At 40.9% G+C, this 13,881-nt stretch overlaps 1 protein-coding gene across 2 annotated transcripts in view; it reads right to left on the reverse strand.

Moving 5' to 3' along the window:
* FAT2 (FAT atypical cadherin 2) overlaps positions 1–13,405 on the reverse strand; it is a 108,827-nt gene extending 95,422 nt beyond the window's left edge. Inside the window, exon 1 of one of the 2 annotated variants that reach the window (XM_074291853.1) lies at positions 13,188–13,405. The gene's annotated coding sequence lies outside the window, so the exon portion shown is untranslated. Of the gene's footprint in view, positions 1–13,183 lie in introns of both variants that reach the window. The other variant, XM_074291852.1, reaches the window with a different exon arrangement.
* Positions 13,406–13,881: the final 476 nt, after the last annotated feature.

Here is a 13,881-nt window from a genome sequence, read left to right on the forward strand (position 1 = left end):
CTCTCTCTCTCTCTCTCTGTCTCTGTCTCCTCCTCCCCCTCTCTCTTTCTCTCTCTCTCTCTCCCTTCCTCCCCCCTTTCTCTCACACACACACTATAAATTCCAGTGGTTTCCTATTGTCTCTAAGAACAAATATAAAATTCTCTGTTTGGTATTCAAAGCTCTTCATAACCTTGCCGCCTCCTGCCTTTCCAGTCTTCTTCTATCTTACTCCGTGACACATACTTTTTGATCAAGTGACATTGACCTTCTGGCTGTTGCATGAATTAGACACTTCGACTCTGAACTCTAGCTCTCCTCCATATCTTTAATGCTCTCCCTTTTCATCAATGACTACAGACCTCCCTAATTTCTCTTAAATCCCAACTTCCTACAGGGAGCTTTTCCCTCCTTAATTCTGGTGACTTCCCTCTGTTAATTATTTATTTATTTATCCTATATTATCTTGCTTTGTACATATTTGTTTATATGGTGTTGTCTCCATTAGATTGTAAGATCCTTGAGGGATCTTACAGTGCTTAACACAATGCCTGAAACAGAGTGTGTGTTTAATAAACTTTTATTGAGTGATTGAGACTAGTTACCATATTCCATCAGTGGATGAAACTGCATTGGAAATTCCTTATAGTAATGAAATCACAAGTTTGGATAAAATGATGCTTGCACATCACCAAACTGAAGAGGTTGTTATAAACAGAGCTACAGAAATGATGTCCCTTTAATATTACAAATCTCTACAAATCAATTTACAAGGCTCTTTAAATAAGAGTCTTACATTTCTGAGACAAAGATCACACAAGTATTATTACCCCCTATTTTATATATAAAAGGTAACGGGGGTTCCCAAATAAAGGAGTTGAGAACTCCAAAAGTTAAATGATTTGGCTAAATTTATAGGACCACAGATTGAGCAGTAGAAGGTACCTTAGAGATCTAATATAACCCCACCATTTCACAAGTGTCTGAGGTCAGATTTGAACTCAGGTCCTCCTGACTCCAGGGTCAGTACTCTATCCAGTTCACTGCTTGCCAAAAAAAAAAAAATATTTTATGGAGAACTTACACAGGCCAAGTGTTCACAAGGTGGTCAGGAAAGTGATATTAGGACACTCTCTTAAGAAGTATTCTTTTAAGGTATCTCAAGAACTTTAGAATCAATTGTATCACATAGGAGACACTAACACAGGACCACCCAGCATGCCATGCCCTCATCAGAGAAGGTGCTGGACTCTACGAGCAAAGTAGATTTTAATTAGCTCACAAGAAACTCAAGATGAGAAAAATTAGGAAAACCACCCCCAGTGTTCATAGGGACTATTTGTGTCCAACCTGTGGCAGAGCATTTGAGCTCCTATGGGTTGGATTAGCTACAGTCAGACACGCTGTAATTCAACTTTAACATAGTGATGTCATTCTGATTCTTTTCAAGTATTAAAAACAACAAACAACCATTTCTCAGATGAGAAAACTGAGGACCTGAGAGATTGCTTGACTCTCCTTAGGTCAAGAAGTTAGTAAGAGTCATAGGTAAAATTTGAACCTGGGTCCTCTGATTCCAAAGCCTTTGCTATATAAACATTATACTAGGTCACCCAGCTTATTATTATTTGACCTCCAGTCTAAAGCTCTAACTACTATCCCAGGCTACCTCCACAGCAACTTCAGAGGAAATTACAACAATTTTTAGACAAGGAATTCTGACTCTTCCCCTTCTTATCTGTGTGAACTTAGATAACTCACTCAATCTTTCTAGGTTTTCCTCCTGATAACTCTAAAATGAAGTAGTTGGACTATTAGCTTCCAACTTTCCTTTGAGCTCTATCTATTGTCTATGGAACTCCCTGGCCAGCAGCACCACATTAATATGTGGATCAAGAAAGTCTATGCTATGAGTCAAATTTGAACTAGTCAGCTCCAGCAGAGATTGAGAGGGATAAGCTGCCTCTCAGCTGTTTCTCTAGGCTGCTACCATCTTATGCATCATCCCAAGCCAAAATCATAGCTGAGCATCATAAAACAATAGCACACAACAGGTTGATGGTATGAGGGTGGGAAGAGGGGGTGGAGTTCCATCTGACCCAAAAGAGTCTAGAAGACAATTAAACACAGCAGAAAGGACAGGAAGGTGAGAATATTATTCTAGCCTTACTACTCACTGCTACTTGGATAGTTGGGGATCCACTGCATCCGCCTTCCCTAGAGATAAAGCTTATCTAGCTGGATCTTATCCCCACATACATTCTTCAATAGTGAATAGAACTATAGAATGTCAGAGCTATCAGTTTTGTGTTGTCCAGTCATTTCAGTCACATCCAATTCTTCATGACTCCATTTTGGGGGTTTCTTGGCAAAGATAATGGAGTGGTTGTCCATTTCTTTCTCCAGTTCATTTTATAGATGAATATGAGGCAAACAGGGTTAAGTGACTTGCTCAGAGTCATACAGCTTGCCTGATTTGAACTCAGGAAGATGAGTCTTCCTGACTCCAGGGCCAGAGCACTTTTCATTGCACCACCTGGCTGCCTGTGCCAATTACCTTTAGGACACTGAATAACTAAAGTCCTTAGAAAGTGAAAATAGGATATTAAGAGCTAAGGATAGTCTAGAAATCATTATCTTCTGTGTAGACCACTGTACTTGATAGAGAAGAAAGAGTTTCCCACAGGAGATAATATGGTAGCAGATTCTCAGAAGGGAATCAAAGTTTCATCAAGCAGAGATATTGGATGGTACAGGGAAATCAATGAATGAGTGACTGATAATTTTATTAATAATCTCAGAGTTAGCATGAGATAGTCACAAAATAAAGTGCTAAAGTCTATGGGGCAAGTTTGTTTCTACTTGGGAGGATCAAATGGAGATTCTTGCAGGAGATGGCACTGGAATTGGATTTTAAGGAATTCAACAGATAAAGATCAGGCAGGTGGAAATTTCAAGCATAAAGAACAGTCTGAGAAAGAGGGACAGAAACATTCAAGAGCAGTCAGAGTTTTCCAGTTTGAACATTTCATTTATAAAACACTAGCATTTATAGAAAAAATTTAAGGTTTGCAGAGCACTTCACAAATATTATCTCATTTGATTCTCACACCTACCCTGTGAGTAGCTGTTATTATTACCCATTTTAAAATGAAGAAACAGAGGTAACCAAAGGTTAAGTGCAGGATCACCCAGCTAGCTTGCATCTGAGGCTGGGTTTGAACCCAGAATTTGCTGACTCCAAGTTCAGTGCTCTACCCACGGGGCACCTAGTGTCTCTACCTTACACTGAAAGGAATATGTGAAATAAGATTAGAAAATGAGGCTTGTGTCAGATTATGGAGAGCCTTGAATATCAGGCAAATGAGCTCAAATTTCATTAGGGAGTTGCTGAAGCTTTTTAAGGAGAAGTGACATGGCCAAATATATGAAGATTATTCTGGCAGCAGTAGGAAGCATGTGGCAGTGACAGAGAAGGGAAGAAGCAGATCCAGAGCTCGGTATGAACATTCATGAGTCATTTTTAAAATGTTCTCTCAGTGACCATGAAAGTTCCTGGGGAGAAGGCAGCCTGGTATAACAGAAAACAGTCTAGATCGTGAGTCAAGAACTAAGTCCTAGTCCATGTTCTAACACTGATAGGTTATGTGACTGACCTTAAACTAATCACTTCTCTCTTTTCAACGGAAGAAACTGAGGAATAGAAGGGGCAATCAGTGAAAGTTAGGGACTGTAACTCAGATCTCTTGATTCATGGTCTCAGCTCTTTCATTTCCTGACTCCCAGCGTTAGCCTCGTTTCACTAGATAGTTCTATAGCTTTGGGCTTCCTGCTGCCTCTCCCTCCCCCACAATGTACCTCAGTTCTCAGAAAGGGAGATATGAAAGAAGAGAAGAGGAGGAGGAAAGTATAAGTGGAACCTCTTGGCCCCTCAACCAGTTTTCCCTCCTTCCCCACCTTCCCCCTCTGGCTTTCTCCAGTTCTGCCTATAGGCTCCCCTTTGCCAGGATGTAGCAGAGTTGGGGCAGCTTAGGGCAAACCTCAGGCAAACAAACAGGTTGAGGCATGCTGGAACAGCTTTCCAATCAAGCAATCCTAGGTTAGATTCCCAGCTCCATCCATGTGAAGAGGGAGGAGTAGTAAAACCCCTCTCAATGCTGGCCTTAAGAATTCCCTTCCCAGAGCCTTCTTACTGCCTATGCAAATCCTACACAAGGCCTATCTCACATCCCACTTTTTCGTGACAGCCCTTCTTTAACCAGGAGAGTCCACAGTGATTGCTCCTCTTTGAAACATTTTCTAGGATTTGTATCTAGGAATTAAGCAGATCATTTCTATTTTCATATCTCTCTGATATGTTCCTTTCCTTCAACTCAGTCACAGCCTTACTTCAGACCTTTAACTCCTCTTGCCTGGGCTGTAACAACAGGCTCCCAACTGGTCCTCCCTTCCTCTTCTCTTAAATCTGCTCCCCAGTCAATCCTTTTTTTTTCAGGCAGCTAGGTGGATAGAGTCAGGAGGACCGGAATTCAAATCTGATTTCAGACACTTGACACTTACTAACTGTGCAACCCTCAAAAGAAAAAAAAAAAATCCTCCTTTTGCTTAACTACCACAGTGATTTTGCTATAAAAATGACCTCTCCCTCTCTCTCTCTCTCTCTCTCTCTCTCTCTCTCTCTCTCTCTCTCTCTCTCTCTTCCTGCAGAATCAAACATAAACGCCTCTCTTTGGCATTTAAAGCTCTTAATGGTCCCCTTCCTACCTTTCCATGTTCCTTAAATTTTCTTCTCTTCCACAAACTCTATATTCCAGCAATGCTAAACTACTTGTAACTGCCACACCATCTCCTGTCTCCATGCCTTGTGAAAGCTGCCCCCCATGATGGGAATATTCTAGTCTTCCATTTCCATTTTTTCCCCCTGGTTTCCTTTAAGACTCAGTTCAAATACCACCTTCCTAAGAGACCTTTTTTTCAGCTGTTAATGCATTCCCTTCTCAGAGTAATTCCCACTTCCACTGTATAAATCTTAAATTTATCTAGCTGTTACTCATTGTCTCCCCTAGTAGAATGTGAGCTTCTTGAGGGCATAGTCCATGTTTTTGCCTTTCTTTATACTCCTAACCCTTAGCACAGTGTCTGATACAACAGTAAGTGGAGGAATCTGAGTGGCCCAGTAGTCAAATCTCCTCTCAGATATTTACTAGCTATGTGAACTTGAACAAGTCACGTCACTTTTGCCTACCTCAATTTCCTCAACTGTAAAATGGGGATGCTAATAGTACTTAAGGTTGTTATGAGGATCAAGTAGATAGAATTTTTATAGTGTCTGGTACATTAGGGGATATATAAATGCTAGCTATTACTATTGCTGTTATTAATAATAAATGTTTGTTCTTGTTGACTTAATATTCTCAAAAACTTGTCAGCACCAGAAACCTCATGCTCACCCCCATCCTAGTAATTCCAAAACTTCAAAAAAAAAAAGTTTTTATTTCCTTCAAAAGTCAGGCATTATAGAATGAACACAAAACTACAGTCAGAAATTGTAGTTCAGTCATTTTTCAATCATGTTTGACTCTTTATGATCCCATTTGGGTTGTTTTTTGTTTTGGTTTGGTTTTTTTGTAAATACTGAAGTGATTTGCTATTTCTTTTTCCAGTCATTTTACAAATGAGGAAACTGAGGCAAACAGTATTAACTGACTCACACAGCTAATTTTTGTCTGAGGTTGGATATGAATTCAGGTCTTCCTGACTCCAGACCCAGTGCTCTACACACTGCCCCAGCCAGCTAACAAAAGACATGAGTTCAAATCTTGGCTCCAAAACATATGAAGTTAGCCTGTCTAGACAAATTAATTTTTCTTGTCTGGGCCTAGATTTCCTTATCTGCAAAATGAGAGGTTTGGACTTTTTATGATCTCTATAATACCTCCCAGCTTTAAGTATCATAATCCTAAACCACTTTAGCTACTATTTTCTCATCTCTGAAGAGAAGATAACAATACTTGTACTATCTATCTACATGATGAGGATTCTGTGGCAAAGTATTTCATACATACGCTGTGGAACATTATAGAAACAGGTGCCATTGTTTATAGCCTCACTCATTTATTCTTTCATTCATTCATTCAACTATTCCCCAGACATTTAGTAAGTGAATATTATAGCATGAGAAAGTCATTAGTAGATAATGGGGAAAGAAAAATTTTGGATAAAATGCAGTTCTTGCCCTCATAGAGTTTACAGTCTGGGAGGAGATGCCCTGTTTGCAACAATAATCAATCGATCCTTCTGTTCAGGACCCCAATACTAGTCATGCAGAGACAAAACTGGGGAGTAGAGGAGGAGTAGAAAAAAGGAAATGTTTAAAAATATACTGCAAGTCTCATGACTTCAGAGAACTGTAACCCAGTGGGAGAGATAGAACCACAAACCCAATATATAATGGAATACTAAAACAGTGACTTGATATTACACAGCAAATGAATGGTTGAGCCAGGCTCATAACCCTAACCCACACAGGGTCCTTTTCAATCTACCATACATCATTGGGGATCTTTCCTCTTTTATATTCATGAGGTATTTCACTTATCTATGTGCCCTTTCTATTCTTCAGCATCTCCATCCCAACCAGCAGATCCCTATCTTTTTCCATGGCTTGGATGCCATGACCATATCCATCCCACTTACAGTCCTTAAAATTTAAATTTTCCACCTATCAAGAAATCAACATCCCAGAGTTATGTAACAACACAGTTCTGATCACAACTCTATTGCTCCCAAGATCAGGAAGAACAAACGTTTTAGTTTCAGGAATCAAAAAATTTCAGACCCATACCAAACCAGAACAAGATACCAGAAAAGGGAAGATGATCCAAGCTTTAAAGATCTGGCCTATGGAAGAAAAATTAGAGCTGTTCCAGTGGCCCCAGAAGGGAAAATTAAATGCAGTGAATGGAAGTTGTAAGGAGGAAGATTAGAGTTTGGCAAAGGGAAAAGTAAACTGCTTAATGGGGCAGTGGATAGAGTACTAAATCTGGAGCAGCAAGACCTGAGATCAAATTGTAATTTAGGCATTTATAGCTATGTGATCCTGGCAAGTAACTTAACTCTGTTTGCCTCAGTTTCCTCATTTGTAAAATGAGTCAGCAGAGGAGATGACAAAACCACTCCAATATCTTTGCCCAGGAAACCCAAATGGAGTTGCAGAGACTAAAACTACTGAATGATAACAAAAAAGGGAAAAGTATCTGAATAATTCAAGCTGTTTCAAAGTGGAATGGGATGTCTATAACAATGAGTTTTTAAAAAGTGGAGTATCCAAGAAGCTTAATAGTCACTATGGAATGATGAAAAATAGATCTCTACTCAGGTATTTGTTAAACTCAAGGTCCTCCTATGGACCTTAATACCTCTGAGATACTGTGATTCTAGGACTCCTAACTACTACCTTGGCAGTTACCTCTCTCACTCTAGGATCCCAGGGCTGAATTAGAGTGAACTGGCTTTCTGAAAGACCTGAATGACTTGTTGGTTCTTCAGATAATTAGGAGGGACTGTAGGGGAATCCAACTGCTTGGATACCTATGGACTCATAAGCCCATGTGCACAAGTTAACATCGTCACACAAGTGGCATGAACAGTCCAGTTCAACAGGCATGGAAGCCAACAGTGTGGGCTTCGGAGCCTAATGGGAATTCCAATGAACTCTTTCCTGGGAGTTCTTCCCTCCCCCCCCACACACACACTGTTCCTAGACCTCTAGATAAGGAATTAGCCATATGGACTCTCTAATTTTGTAAGCTCCTACACTTTCCTTACACCTCACTCTCTGGGCCTCAGTTTCTTTATATATAAAATGAGGGGGTTAGAATGATTTCTAGAATCCCCTAGTGAATAGGACTAAGCAGACAAAGATGAAAAATCACCCAGTACCCAGGCAAGTCAACAATCATTTATTAAATGCCAGCTATGTGTTAGGCACTGTGCTACCAACAGGCCCCAGAAATGAAGCCCAAAGAGCTGGTTCAGAATCCTAATTTTACCATTTACTAGTTATGTGACCCTAGACAAGTCACTTAACTTCTCCAAGCCTCAATACTCTCATTTATAAAATGGGGATAATGATGTTTGTATTACCTTCCTCACAGAGTTATAATGAGGATGTTGTAAACTTTAAAACATTATGTAAATGTCAGCTACAATTATTGTCATTACTACCTATTAATAATAATAATAGGAGAAAAGGCATGTAGATAAACAACACATGATAGAATGGGATAAATGAATAGGAGGGGGCAGAAAGGCTGGAAAAATTAAGGAAGGATCACTTTGAACTGAGGGATAGAAACTGGGATCAAGCATAGTCCCATGAAGGAACTCGTATCTGATTGGGCTGCAAAGGAAGAGAAGGAAATCACCAAATAGAGATGTAGGGTGGGTATGGTCTAGGGACAGAGAATGAAATGCACAAATTCGTGGATGCAGGAGAAAACAGAATGAACCCAAGGAATGGTAAATAGTCCAGTTTAACTATGTAGAGTATGCAAAGGAAAACAATATGAGATAAACCTCGAAAGTTAGTTTCAAGCCAAACTATATAGAGCCTTGAATGTACTATGTAGAGGCTGAATAGGCAGCAGTGATGGTGTCTGAACAAGAAATTTTCATTAGGAAAATTATTTTGGTAATATATACAGAATGAATTGGAAATGGGCAGTGTGAATGCATGGAAACTAGTTAGGAGACCTACAGTGAATGTCCAAGAAATAAAAATTGTGCATGCCCTTTGACTCAACACTATCTCTATTAAGTCTGTAAATCAAAAAAAAAAAAAAATCAAAGGAAAAGGAAAAAGGACCTATGCCTACAAAAAAATATTTATAGTAAAGAATGGGAAATTGAGGAGATGCCCGTTATTGGGGAATAGTTGCAGAAGCTGTGGTATGTGATTGTGATATGATATTATTGTTCTATAAGAAACAATGAGCAGGATACTTTTGGAAAAACTTGGAGAAATTCATGAACTGCTACAAAGTGAAGAGAGGAGAACTAGGAGGACAATGTATCTGGTGACATTGAATTATTGAAACAATGATTAACTCATTGTTAGGGTACTCTCCTCTCTCAAAATATCTTGTATTTACTTATATGTTTTTATGTTGTACAGACTATACCTCCCTCCCCAGTAAAATGTAAGTACTCTGAGGTCAGAGAGTAATTTTCTTTTTTATCTCTGTGTGTCTAGCACCTAGCCTAGCACCCTGCACTTAGGAGTCAGATCATAAATCCTGACTGAACTAAATATAACTGGATTAACTCACTGTCAAGCATGAATCTAGTAGATGGATTCAAGAAGAGTTAGAACTGATATAATTGGAGAATGATTAGAAATGGGGGGGGGGCAGAGTGGCACATGGAGAGATGAAAGTTAAGGATGTATCCGAAGTTTTGAACACAGGTTCAAATGGGAACAGGAATGCCCCTGACAGAAGTAGGAAAATTAAAAGAAGAAAATATATTTCTAAAGAAGTCTGTAGAGACTCAGTGAGGAATTTCACTACCAAATCATGGAATCGAATCTTCTTGGACTGGGAAAGTTGTCTAGTTAAAACTTCGTGAAATAATAATGATGAGTATTTGTTGCAAAAGGAAGTAATTCCACATAGTTCCTGACCTCAGCAAACAAGAGTCAGAGGCATCAGAGATGAAGCTGTTCCCCAGCTACAGTGGGGTGACAGTGGAGTGACTCACCTCCAGGATGAACCAAGCCCATTAAGAAATGGGCAAGTGTTGAGGGAGCTGGGTTAAAAAAAAAAAAAAGTGGTTAGAGACAACCCCAGTATCTTGGTGCACACCAAATCTTAAGCTCACTTTGAGAACATCTTAGGGGAGAATTCAGGAAGAGTGGCCACTAGTTCAGCAAGAAGCATGGGAAAAGCAAGACTGCAATGACAACAGCTGTAAGACATAGGACTTAATTTTTTCCACCTTGATTTCACATCCATTATCTTTTAAGCTATACAACTATCCCAGGAAGGCAATGGCAGGTATTATTAATCTCATTTTACAAAGGAAGAAATAAATCAAGGCTCAGAGAGGGGAAGCAGTTTCCAAATGATCATAAAATAAGTCTTTAGCAGGACCTGGATCCAGACTGAGGTCTCCTGTCACCCACTTCAATATACAGCATCCCAGTTAGAATCTCGACATTTCTTCTCTGGTTCATCTCTCAAAGTCTTGTATTTCCCCTTCCATCAGTCTTCATTGCTCTTACCCCAAACTCAGCCTTGAGAATCAATTGTGACACAATTAATCCTCAGTGAGAAGAGTCATGGAGCCAAATCAGAGACCAACATAGCTACGGCTACAGTTGCCTGAGGCTAAAAACAGGCTTCTTTCTCTCTCTAAGTCCCAGGCTAATGATTGGTTGCAATCAAAGCTGTAAAATGGGTACCCTCTATGCCCAAATTATCTCAAGGAGCTCTAAGGCGCTCTATTGGGAAGAGGGAGAGGAGAAACTGATTTGCCCCTACCTACTTCCAGACGGATTCAAGCCATAAAATATGAGAAAGTCTTGAGGAAGGTAAGCAAGGCAGGAAGGAACTGAAGGAAGCTCAAGCTTCTTGATGCATACCAGGCCTTAAACTTACTCTGAGAATATCTGAGAGGAAAGCTTGGGAAGGATAACTATGAGCACATCAGAAAACTTGGGAGAAGTGATTTCCACAGTAACAATAATAGTAATATTTTATATTCCTTATGATTGTGAGACCTTTCTGGATCTCAGTTTCTTTTTCTGTAAAAGGGATTGAATGAGTGGATTAGATAACCTCTTCGGTCTTTTAACCCTGATAATGCAATTAGCCTCCTATCCCAACTCAGCTTTCAAGAGACTGAACATAAAAATAAATTCAATAGCTCAGGATAGATTAAAGACCATCTGAGTATATCCAGTGAGTGTGCCTCTTCTAGGACAGCCTAAGGCACTAACTAACCCAGACAACTAGCCCAGATATCCAAGGACTGAATAAGTCCTATGCAATAATTCAATATTCCCTGAATTCTCACACCTTGGTAAGAAACTCTGCTCCCATGGTTACAGGCTTGCCCCCCCTCCCATCAGACATATAAGAGATACATACACATCATTGCTCAATAGCCAAAATCAACCTTGGTCTAGTTGGACAAGGCAAGCAGTTCTACCTAGAATCACAAGTGCAGGTATTCTTTCTGCATTTCCCCCTCTCCCCACTCCACACAAACCAAGCAGATAGTGTCTTGCACATAGTAGGCACTAAACACATATTGGTTAGATTTATTGGCATTATAAGTCCTAATAGTTTCCAATATGACTCCCACTTGTGTATCAGCACTTAGATTTGATGCACATTTTTCTACTGACTCACATCCCTGGACACTTCCCCTAATCACACTTATTGCAGATAACCCTCTGAGGACACAAGTTGGCAATGTTCTCCCCCCCCCCCCCAGAGCCCCACCCTGACTGCTTGCCCTGAAACACTGAGTTGAGACAAGTAGATTCATGCATGTTCAAACCCAGATCTGGCATTAGAAGTTTCCAGGTTCTTTCCAGGTCTAACAGTCTATGTTCTGTGTTCTAAAGTCCCTTCTAAATTTAACATTCTATGTTCAAATATTCCTCAAGCTCTGATACTCTGTGTTCCAAATTCTCTTCTAATACTGATATTAAAATTTCCTTTTTTTTCCTCATCAGGTATCGAAAGCCTAATTTTAATCCAAAAAGAGTGCCTATTTAAAATATCAACAGTATGTTGTAGATAAATCTGGCTTTAAAGTTAGAAAGACTTGGATCCAAGTCTGACCTCTGAATTATACACACACATACATGTGTGGGGATTTAATATATGTGTATACCTATATATGTGTGTGTATCTATATAGCTATATATGTGTATATATGTATCTATATAGCTATATACATATATAAAGATAAAGATATATATTATTGTATAATATACATATGTATATATGTTATGTGTATATATGTGTGTGCATGTGTATGTATATATATATGTAAATAAATGTGTGATCCTGAGAAGACCCCCAATTTCATGGTGCTCTAGGCAACTCTGTAAGAATATAAATTGCTAACAAGGTCCTGCTAACCTGCATTAGGAGGTTCCTCAAGGGAATTCCCTGTATCAATGAAAGCAAAGATTCAATCTCTATTCTTAATAAAGAACCTATTACTTGCATTATACTCTGTAAATCCATTTGAATATATACACACAAAAACCTCCTTAAAAATCACTAGCTTTTAAGGAGCTCACATCTGCTAAGATTCCAGGTTCTTTCCTACCAAGAAGGCAATCCTCAGCTGTGGGAAGAAAAGGAAAAAAGAAAACACCAAAACCCAGAGAAACAGCACCCAGGACATTGAACCCTTTCTGATCCCAACCACAACCTCATGTTCCTAATGGAGCCTACATTTTCTCTTTTCTCTTAATCTCTCCCCCAATTTATCTGACAGGGACCATAAATTTACATCTGGCAGGGCCAACGCCAGCATTTTCATCTCACAGATGAGGCTGAGAGAAGGGACTTTTCCAGGATCACATGATTAGTGAGTATCTGAGGCAAGATTTGAACCCAGGTCTTCCTAACTTTAAATCCAGTATTTTATAGTACACCCCCCCAAAAAAAAAAATCCAGTACTCTATACTATTTAAGAGAACAATTGCCCTGCGAAATTTTCTGTTTCCAAGAGATAAAGATCTTTGAGACTTCTATCATATCCCACCTTCATATCTTCATAGAATCCTAGAATGTCAAATCGGAAATGATCTACAGAACCGCATAGCGAGCCTTGGAAGAGCCTTTAGATCAGAAGTAAAGTATAACATGCAGTCCAGTTCCTTTATTTTAAAAATGAGGAAACTGAGGCGGGGATTGGGAGTGATGGAGGTGTCTTGCTTAAGTTTACAGAGCTAGTTCGTAACAGAACCAGGACCAGAACCAGAACTCCTTTTTCTGACACCCCCCCGAAACTAGTTCTTTCCACTACACTGCCCCATCCCGTAGGAATGCCTAACTCCTCTTGCTTCTGTGTTACACCCTCCAGCCCCATTTGTTACCCTCGCCGCCCCCCACCCCCAGCCTCGACCCCGCACGCGCACACATCTCGATGGCGCAGGTATGCCCGATCGGAGACTTACCTACCGGCAAGTGCCCAACGTGAGGAAGGAGTCTCCTGGAGGCAGTTCCGTAAGGACCTTTCAGACCCGGAGTGGCGAGGCGGGCCGGGTCGCCTCCATGGGGGTGGATGGAGCCGAGAGCAGAGGGGCAAGCGGAGTAGGGGTGGGGGGCTCTGAGGGTGAGGAGGCGCAGGCAGTGGCTGCCAGCGCGGGGGAGAAGCAAGTACAGGCTGAGAAAGTTGGAGGAGGTGTGTCCCCGCCAGGGAGAAGGCGGAGGAAAGAGAGGAAGGGAGAGGGTGAAGAGGAGGAGACAGAGCTGTTCCCGGCTCCCCGCCTCGACTCTCGGGAGAGGCGAACCGGTTTGTCGCCCGCTGGGGTCCCCAACACCGTTCCCTCCCCCGCTATTCCGAGTTCTCCACCCCCACGCCCCAGCCCGGGACTCGGGGGGGGAGGAGTTAAAATTGGGGATTAGCGTGCCCTTGGGTCCGAGGGTGGGGAGGCTTGGTGGAAAGCCCCGCACCTGTATGGTTCCCCAACCTGATGGCCTACACTTGCCAGGGCTGGACAGATGTCCAAACAGCTTCTCCGCCCGTCAGGACAGGGCTTTAGTGTCATATAGCCCTCCCCTCCTTTCCATTTTACAGATGAGGAAAATGAGGCCCAGAGAATGAAAATTACCCCAAGAGCACACAGCAAGTAGCAGTCAGGATCTGAGTCCC

The sequence above is a fragment of the Sminthopsis crassicaudata genome, chromosome 2 (assembly GCF_048593235.1).
Source record: "Sminthopsis crassicaudata isolate SCR6 chromosome 2, ASM4859323v1, whole genome shotgun sequence".
NCBI lineage: Eukaryota > Metazoa > Chordata > Mammalia > Dasyuromorphia > Dasyuridae > Sminthopsis > Sminthopsis crassicaudata.